The sequence below is a fragment of the Fukomys damarensis genome, unplaced genomic scaffold (assembly GCF_012274545.1).
Source record: "Fukomys damarensis isolate Sample0158 unplaced genomic scaffold, DMR_v1.0_HiC HiC_scaffold_13, whole genome shotgun sequence".
Classification (NCBI taxonomy): Eukaryota; Metazoa; Chordata; class Mammalia; order Rodentia; family Bathyergidae; genus Fukomys; species Fukomys damarensis.
In genome coordinates, this window is record NW_022900925.1 from 11,929,396 (window position 1) to 11,939,388 (window position 9,993).

Consider the following 9,993-nt stretch of genomic DNA (forward strand, 5'->3'; position numbering starts at 1 on the left):
TAAAATGACCTACATATATGCATATGTGTGTGTGTGTGTGTGTGTGTGTGTGTCTACACAGGCATGATTTGTGGCAAAGGAGGCATTCATTGTTCAACAGAAGGAGAAGAATTTACTAACAATCAATAGGTCAATGACTAGAAATCCATTTGGAGAAAATAAATATTAATGCTCATCTCATACCACACCCACTAATTAATTCTAGCTAGGTTATATATTTATATATTAAAGGTATAACAATAAAACATCTAAGAAAAATAAAAGAAACTATTGTTATAACCTTAGACTTTAAAATGTCTCAAATAAGACCTGAAAACAAAAGACATAAAAGAAAATGATTGATAAATTAGACTACATTAAAATTAACAAAATTCACAGCAGTGGTGTTTATCAACTGACACCAATAAGAGAGTAAAAGACAGTGGTAAGATAACATGTGAAATGATGTTTTCAATTCAAAGTATTGACAAAAGACTAATATAGAATATATTTAGGATGCATACAAATGAGTAAGAGAAAAAATCAAAAAAACTAGGCAAAATATTTGACCAGCACTTTACATAAGAGGATATTTAAATAGGTATTAATCTATGACAATATGTTCGAAATCATTGCAATCAGGAAAATGTACATTAATATCTAAAATACAGAACACTCGGTGCTGACAAAGATGTGGAAACTTGAACTCTCTCACACTGCTTGTGGGAATAATGAGTTGGTACAAGCACTTTGAAAAGGAGTTTTAACCAAAGTTGAAAAATGCACACCCAATCCCCAGTAATTCTAGTCCTGGGTACATGGTTAACAGAAATATCTGCCTATGTCTATAAGAGACATGTATGAAGGTGTCTCTAGCAAAGTTACTTGTGATAGACAAAAAAAAAATCGGGGGGAAGCTCAATGTTCAACTTTCCATTGAAATAGAATGGGGAAAGAAATTGGGATCTATTCATAGTGGAATATTTTTTAAAAACTTTTTATTAGTACATGTTTGCAGTACATAATGTTTATCTTATTGGTGGGGAGTTGGTACATGTACATAACATATCTCAATTTCTTTTTACATCCTCTTAGCTGCAGGCTTCTTATATAAATGAAAAGAAAGTTCAACATTTCCAACATACAATAGCACAAACATTTCCATTGCAAAAGGTACAAATAAGGGAGTAGAAAGGAATGGGATCAAAGCAAGACCAAATTCCAGCAGGGCAAACATTAGGTCCTATAGCTTTATGTTCAGTATCTGGGCAATCTGTGGCAAGATGTAACCTCCAGAGGGCTTGAGTGGCTCCACCCCATGGCACCGTCAGTAGTGGCAGCTCTCCTGGCTTCGCTCTTGTGCTGGCTTGGCTCACTCCTTGGAGCTGTCCTCAGGCAATCCGCATTCCTGTCTTCTCCATCCTTCTAGGGTCTCCATTGCATCTTCGGCTTCACACTCATAGCTTCACACGCTGCCCTCTCAGGGTCACACTGACTGGGCTCACAGGATTTCTTCTGAAATCTGGGCGGAAGCCTTCCTGACCCCACAACTCTTACATTCGGTAACAGGGAAAATGACTGCAGGGTGCACTGGAGGAGTCCCTCCCCCAGTGTTGAGCAACGCCATCTTTGACACAAATCATTTGTGTGCGTGTGTGCGTGTGTGTACACACACACACATATACACACTCACAAAAATCATTTTATGGATTCTCTGTTTTATCGGTGTACCAATACCATACTGTCTTAATTATTGTAGCTTTATTAAAATATATTGATATTGAATAAAAACAGTACTTTAGATTTTCTCAACTCTTTTCATTTTACATAAATTTTAAAAATATCAATTTCTACATACTATAGCACCTTCTCTGATTGTAAAGGTACAAGATCCCAATGATACATGTAACTGTATTGTTTACTTTAAACGTACCAATAAACTTATGGAAAAAAATTTTTTAAAGATTTTTTTTTTTTGTGTGTGTGTGTGTGTGTGTGTGTGCATGTGTACCAGGGATTGAACTCAGGACCTTGTGCTTGCAAGGCAGGCAGCAGAACCACTGAGCTAAATCCCCATCCACCTTCTGGGATTTTTATTGGTATTACAGTATATGTATGGATCAATGCTGGCCAAACTATTAGAGATTGAGTGTCCAAACTATAACCCAAAACCCACTTATCTCTTTCAAAGTGCCAACACTGCAATTAAACCTAAATACTGAGGGTTTAATTTAGATAATATAACTCATATACTTGGCTCCCACACCAAGAGAGAGGGTCCTGCATGCCCGCTGGGTCTTAGATTTGCCACCATTGGTATATAGATTGATTTGAAGAGAATTACATTACTGTGTCTTGTGATCAATAAAAACAGAATACCCTCACATTTATTTAGGTCTTTTTAAATTTACCACTCCAATTTTTTATAGTTTTCCATGTACAAAGATATATTAAATTTTCTTCTGTTACTGTCATATGAAAAAATATATATCTATACATAGATAGCTGATAGATGGATAGAGTTAAATTCACATGTTTACTCTAAAAATTTATCCAGAGATACTTTTGGATTTTCTATGCATTGATGAAAATAACAACTTAATGTTTTTCCTTTTACCCCATACATGTAAAAGAAAAATCTTTCCTTGTTTCTGTGGCCATAAACTCTAATACAATAAAAAAAACCAGAATTTTTTATAGCAAAACATTCACAAATCCTAGGGAAAACTTCTAATATTTTTCTATTAAGGATAATGTTGTAGATTTATCAGAATAAGGAATCTTTTTCAGTGCTTAGTTTTCTGTAACTTTTTAACCATAAGTAGATATTCCATTTTTATATGCATTTCTGTACTTATTGAACTAATTATATAACTTTTGCCCTGTGTTTCTTTAATGTAGCAATTTGAACCAGAGATTCAGTCACTTAGTGCCTTATCTACTTCTGGTTAATCATTATACCTTCAGTGTGGCCCTGCAGAGGTCCCAAATAAAAGCCTGGGATACTTAGGAGCACCTCACATCTGTGGCATAACTTGAATTCCAATTTTTGGCCTCCAAGCTAAATGAAATCACTGAAAGTTATCAACAAAACATTGTAATTTTAGACGATGCTTTGATGAGTTTTCTTTTGCCTTTATCTTTTTGTCCATGAGATTTATCTTCTTAGGATAAACTCCCACATGTGAGATTACTGATGGACAGTATTGCTCTGAAAAGCCTCCATTTTCTTTTAGCAACAGTTTATAGAAGTGTGTGATGGTCCACGTGCAAAATTCCCACATATTCTCTCTCAAGAAGACTCCTGACAACCCAGCAACCTGGGCTACAGAGGCAGATTTCAGGCCTTAAAGGGAAATATGAACTACAGTGCTGAACAGGCCAATAGCGAGTGTCAGTGTAGCACAGGGTCAAGAGACACCATAATGCAGACTGTCCTTCCTTCCTTCCACCAGGAGCTAAAGAAGTCTAGGAAAAAATACCAAATTCATCCAGTTACCACATTCAGTTTTGTGTTTCTGACAGGACCATTTTTCTTAATGTCATCAGCTCTTTCCGTTTTTAGGTGACTGCCTAGACATAAACATTTAAACTCGTGTTCATGAATAATTTAAAAGGAAAATCTCAAATGGCAAGCAGAACTCAGCTCATGAGAAGCTTCCCTAATTATGGTCACTTCTTTCTCCCACCCTCCCCAAACTCAAGAGAGGTCATCTGCATTTGGACTGCTGCCTCCAGGAAATGATGAGAATCTGAAATTCTCCATGATTTACAAAGGCAAAATGAAACAGTTGCAACTGGTGTTTCATCCTGACGACCATTCATTAGAACACTTGAGAGCATAGGGTTGATTCAGTGAAACCTCACTGAGTCATATGGGGGTCTCCTACCCTCATACTGACCTAGTATTTGTTGATGGAAAGCTCTCTAGCCAAAGCATTGGGAAACAGGGCTGCCATACATATACATAGCTCCAATGAGTATTATTTGTAGATATAATACAATAAATTATGCAGCTTAGAAGAAGCCACTGGAGGGGATAATTTAAGCCCAGTCATTTGGATATTGACTCTGGACAAAATAGTGATCAACTTGGTTGCCAAAGATGGTCCGGCTACAGTAACAGAATGTTTTTGCAGCACTTAGGTAGTAGTCATGTAGGAGAGGGGTAGGGATATGGATAGGATTCCAGCCATAGACTCCAGTCTTCAGAAGAAACCACTGTCAGAGCCAAGACCTGAAGCCTTGTGTTGACTTCTAGCAGCACGCAGGCATACTCCACTGGGCTGTGGGGCAAGATGGCATTGATTCTCAGGAGACTCCAGGATCCAAGGTATCAGCTCCAGGGTCCCAATCATTTCTTGAGCTCCTGCCTAGGACTGATCTGTTTATGGCCGAGGAAGAAGAGATGAGCCTGTTTATGGCCGAGGAGTGGCCTCAGCAGTATGGGAGCAGGCAGATGGCTGCTGGGTAAGTCTGCCCACCTCAATAAAGGTCCTGAGATCAGATTCTAGAGGCCATGTTAGGTGTTCATATATTCATGAGGGTGGGGAGAAGCCCCTGCTCAGGTGGACTTCTTGAGTTCTTCCTGAAAAGAGGGAAATACGATCTCTTGGGATAGTTCTGGCCTGGCAGTCACGCTAACTAGGAATATCGAGCTCAGACCTGTTCAACAAAAATGCCCTGAATGCCTACCATTAAACAGTGGGAAAACAGCAATGAATATGTAAAGACAAAAGTTGCATATGCTGTAAAGTAGAAGCATGTTGAGGAAGTTGGGGATAAGCTTTCACAGGGAAAGAGATATGCTGTGTGTGTATCTTGGGAAAAGAAAGAGTTAGGAATGGGTGGGAGTATCAGGTAGCAAGAAATGTAAGCAGCAGGTTCCAGAAGTCATAGAATAGCTCACAAGTGAAAAAAATAAAGTTCTGGAAAGAAGAGAGAGTTAGAGGCCCAGTGAGGTGAGACGAGGCTGCAAAGCTGGGCGAGAGCTGAGTCCTGGAGTCTTCAGGGGATTTGTGATATATTTTGGATTTGATCAACTTAGGCCATGGGCTATTAAGGCAAGACAGTCCCGTGGCCAGACTTTGGGTTTAGAACCTTGCTATTTAAAGTGTAGTCTAACGACTGGCAGCATAGCCAACACCTGGAGCCTGTTGAAATACAGATCTTCAGCCTACTCCTGCTGCATCAGAAGCTGCATTTCTAACAGGGTGTTCAGTCATGTCCCTTTCAGGCTAAGAACCCTGCCCTACCTAGTTCCCCTGGGCTGTTCTCAGAGATTGAATGGGAGAGAGCCACAGGTGCATACAATGGTACAGTGAGGAAGATGCTCTCTGATTCAGGGGACAAACCTCAGAATACACACCACCTGCAGCAGGAGGGATGTAGAAAGGTCCACCTAGGGTGCGTCTAAGCACATCTCTACCTTGCGTGTACCCTCCCCCACCCCCACCTTCTAAACACTTCATCTCTTTAAAGTGGTGTCCAATCTCTCTCAGGCCCAGAACATTTTCCCCAACAGAAACCTGTACTGCTTCACAGTCTGTCCCCCTTCCTCAGTCTTCTGCCACTGCAGCTCAGTCTTCTCTCCCATCAACCCAGACTGTGGCAGCTACGTCCCAATCCATGAATGCTACCTGAGTAGACCATCAAAGCATGACATTGATACCTGAGCTCATTGTTCCTGGTGCTTCCCACCATCAGGACCAAATCTATGCTTCTACCCCTACCTTTGATCTTCAGAGGTTTTCATGATTGAAACCCATCTTTCTGATACAGCCAAATATGACACTGCACCAGAATAGATCCTGTTCTCCACCCCGGCAGAAGCTGTCTAGTCCATGAATATTCTCGCTTCATACTAACAGAATCCTAAGTATCTTCCTAGGTCTGACACCCTAATCTTCTTGTCTCCATGTTACTCAGCAGCACCTCATGGTATTTCTTTTTACACAAAAAATAGCATGTGTTATTTCATTTTCTGGTTATCAAAATGAATATATTACCAAGTTTAGGAAGATGTTGAAAAGAATAAGAAATTCAGGTAAGTTCTCCTGAAGGGGGCTGTGGATATAGCTTATTGTATAGAGCACATTCTTAGCATGCATGAGGATCTGGGTCCCATTGCATCACCAAACCAAGCCAAATAAAAGCTCTCTGGAAAGCCCAGCATTCAAAGAGAATTATGGCTACTTTTCAATGTAGTTCAGTGTAGCTACTTCTCAATGACATGCTGTTATCCACTGCTGAAAGCCCACATGCTAGGTTGGCAGCCTCCAGCTCGATCTTGGAAAAGTCAGGCTCCAGATGGTACTCACAAAGACACTGTTCTGTGGTCTCTGTAGGCATAATGGTTGCCACATCACCTTCTCTAAAAGGACCTCCAAATTGCTGTGAGGAGGAGAAGAGGCATCAGAGCTCTGGCAAAGACAATTCAATCTAACCAGAGCAAAGAATAGGGATTGTTAATGGCTGGAGAGTTGGAGAGGGTGGAGAAGGTGAACAAGATTGGGCTCATGAGAGAGAGAGATTGAGTCACTAGTTTTTCCAGCTCTGTGACTCTAGGTACAGACATCTCCACTGTAGACTCATTATCCTTGGCTCTCTGCGCCAACCCTACCAGCTAGCCAGAATGCATTCAGTTTCATATAGCAAATATTTATCATGCTCAGTTCTATGCCTGGAGATGCTGGGGACCCAGAGCAACCAGATAATCCTGCCTCAAGGAGCCCAGTGGGTGTGGAGCAATCATTTCACCAGACTCAGCCTTCTGCAAAGCCAAGACATCTTGCACTCTGTTTGTTGGTTGGTTAGTTGAGACTGGGGCTCACTACATAGTCCAGCCTTGCCTTGAACTCACTATGTAGGCCAGGCTGGCTTCAAACTCATGATAATGATCCTTCCTCAGCTTCTTGAGTACTGCGTGCACTACCATGCCTACTTCCCTCTCTTGAAGGTGAGCCCTGGACAACTACATGAGCAAGCAGCCTCTGCCTTCTCCAGGTTGCACTTTGTGTATTTATTTTAGCAATTTCTTCACAAGGCCCCTGCCTGGACAGACTCTTTCTCTGAGCTCTGTCCACTTGCATGGAACTGCCAATCCTTCTGGGGGACACAGTGAGTTGCAGACAATCCTTTATGGAACACTTTGGCCACGATGAAGGTACAGAGGATGCAAATTTCCCCTCTTCCCTCCATCTTTTCCCCTTTGCCAGCACCAGAAACAGGTCTCTTCTGACATTACCCAGGTTCTTTAAGGGACTGTGACAGAGAAGTTCAACCTATGAAAGCAAGGCTACACAATACAGCAAATGTTAAAAAGGAAACTGCTGGAGTTCAGGGAATAGACTTAACCTCAAGAAGATAAAGGCTTTATAGATCAGGTAATGTTTAATTTGGGTTTTGAAGAAGGACTAGTTTTCCAAATGAAAAATAAGGGAAGGACATGATCAGATGTGCATTTCAGAAAGATCCTCATGCCAGTTGACAAGGATGCCTGGGAAGGAGATGTGAGGAAGCAGGGAGATTATGTGATGGTATAGGTTATAGATGAACTGAGGCCTGACAGAGAACAGGGTGTGAAGGAAGCAGTGGAAGCCAGTTTGGCAAAGGCTGGAGAGATGCCAACTCATTGCAGGATGCTAGAACCTGGAGCAAAGCCATCACTATGAGCCCCCAGTGTGGCCCTGGTGGGGTATTTGGGCATTTGAAGGAATCTCAGCTGGTGGGAGGGCACTTTGTAAGTGATCTTAACAGACTAACTGCATCCTTTATTAAAAGAAATTGTGACAACTCTGCCTGCTTGCTGTGACTTTGTTTGACTGAATCTCCTCTCTTCCCCAAAGTGGGACATAACACAGAAATGCAATTATTTTTAAAATCCTAAATTGGCTTCTTTTCTCTAGCAAAATGTCCCTTCATTCAATTAATTCCAATCCTGGAGAAGCAGTTACACATCTGATTGGAAGCACATTTGAGGGAGAGATGGCTGCTCATCTGGATTCTTTACTATTCTCTAATTAAAGCAACATCAATCAAGTGCCCCCACAAGCATAATTTGGGGCATGGAGCTGCAGATCCTCAGGTGTGGGACACCCCCATGTGCCCTACAAGAGCTCCCAATCTAGAAGGGAAACAGGAATGAACCACAGGCGAATGCATAGTTCTGGGCCTGGGAAGACTGATCAAAGGGCTGGGAACTCGGAGGGAGAGCTCTTGAAGGGATGGCTTCTTGAAGAGCCAGGCTTGAGGAAAGACCAGGCACAGATGGAGTGGTCTGTAGAGGGAGGCCTTCCAGGCAGAGAAAAGCTTGATCAAAGGCCCAGGGATTTGAAAGGAGAAAGTCTGTTCAGGGAAGCATGGATGGCTTGGTGTTGCACGGTGTCATCCACATTATCCAACTTGCAGTTTTCATCAGGCTATGCTCATTTAATCACTGCAGTGGCATCACTTTACAGTTAAGGAAACTAGGACTTTGAGCAGAGACTGGTAAAAACAGCAGCTGCCATTTCTCCAGCTCTAAGTACCTCATATATTCTGTGAAGCGCTTTGGATGTGGTATCGCACATAAACCAATTCCACCAGAAACATTATGAATTGGACATTTTTAATCCTCATTTTGTGATGGGGAAACTGAGGCTCAGATAGGTGAGTCAGTAGCAGAACCACAGCATTGACTCAGATCATCTGGATCCTTTCAATTTCCCATGTTAGAACATTGAGGCAGGGAGCTTGTTAAAGCCAAATGATGAGCGATTTCGGATGTCACTGAGGGGTTAAGGATTTGTCCTGGAAGTGACAAAGGGCCCTTGTGGGTTTATAAATGGCATAAATTATAGTCACAGCTGCCTTGACCATTGTGTGGCTTCTACAGCAATGGCCTGCTTTGAAGGAATGTGGCTGTCAATGCATCCACCCCTGCCTGCATCTCGATGTCTTACCCGGGATGGGGATAGGGCATCTGGCAAGATCTCTCCTTTCCTGAATCGACCTCAGCATTGCTGCTCCTTACCTCCCTGGACTCATCCTTCCCAGAATGATTCTCCTTTAGAAATCTCAAGCACCAGGGTCTTAAAATTCTAAGCCACAAACCTGTTTCTCTCACTTTTCCACCAAACCTTTCCTCCTTTTCCCTATCAGCCCCAAGAAACTGATGGAGTAAAATAAAATATCCCTGTTTTCATGACTTTTAGTGATGAAAACAGGTGATTCACGAGATCAAACATCCATAATGCTAAATAGTGGCATTTAATACTGCTAAAAGTAAAAGTCAATCAGGGAAGCAGGATACGCCTGGGAAAGGAGACTTGCATAGATGCTACGTGAAGGAAGAAAGAAGATGGCCCCTTTGGATGCCAGGCAGTAACTGAGGAGATTCTAGGGGGAACATGCTGGAGCTGCCAGGAAGAGCTGCAGGCAGTGTAACCAGAGGGGAGAGAGCAAAGGAGTGAGAAGGAGATGTTAGAGTCACAGGGAGGGGCAGAGGCTATGGTTCCTGTATGTCATTGTAAGGTGTGCCTTTGACTTACTTTGATGGGAGTCAGTGGAGGGTTTTGAGCAGAGGAGTAATATAAATGAATTTAATTTTATGAAGAGTCACTCTGGCTGCAGTGGAAAATAGTCTTGTGGGCAAAGACAAGTTCAGAAGCTATTGCAGCAATCTAGGGCCAAGGTCATGGTGGTCTAGCTTAGACCTGGTATGGAGGTAGAGTGGGTGGTAAGAAGTTGTTCAGATTCCAGGCACACTTTGAAAGTAGAGTTGAATGGGCTTACTGTTGGGTCTGGGTATGAGGAGAGAGAGAGAGAGAGAGAGAGAGAGAGAGAGAGAGAGAGAGAGAGAGAGAGAGCGCGCATGCTTGACATTCTGTATCCTTGCTCTGTAGTTTCCCAGAGCTATGCCTTGGGTATAGGTTATCTCTCTGGCCTGGCATTTGGTGGACCCTTTCCTTATGGCAGTTGATATTCTCTAGTTCTAGGAAGTTGTTTTTCACTTATTTTGTTGATGATTATTTG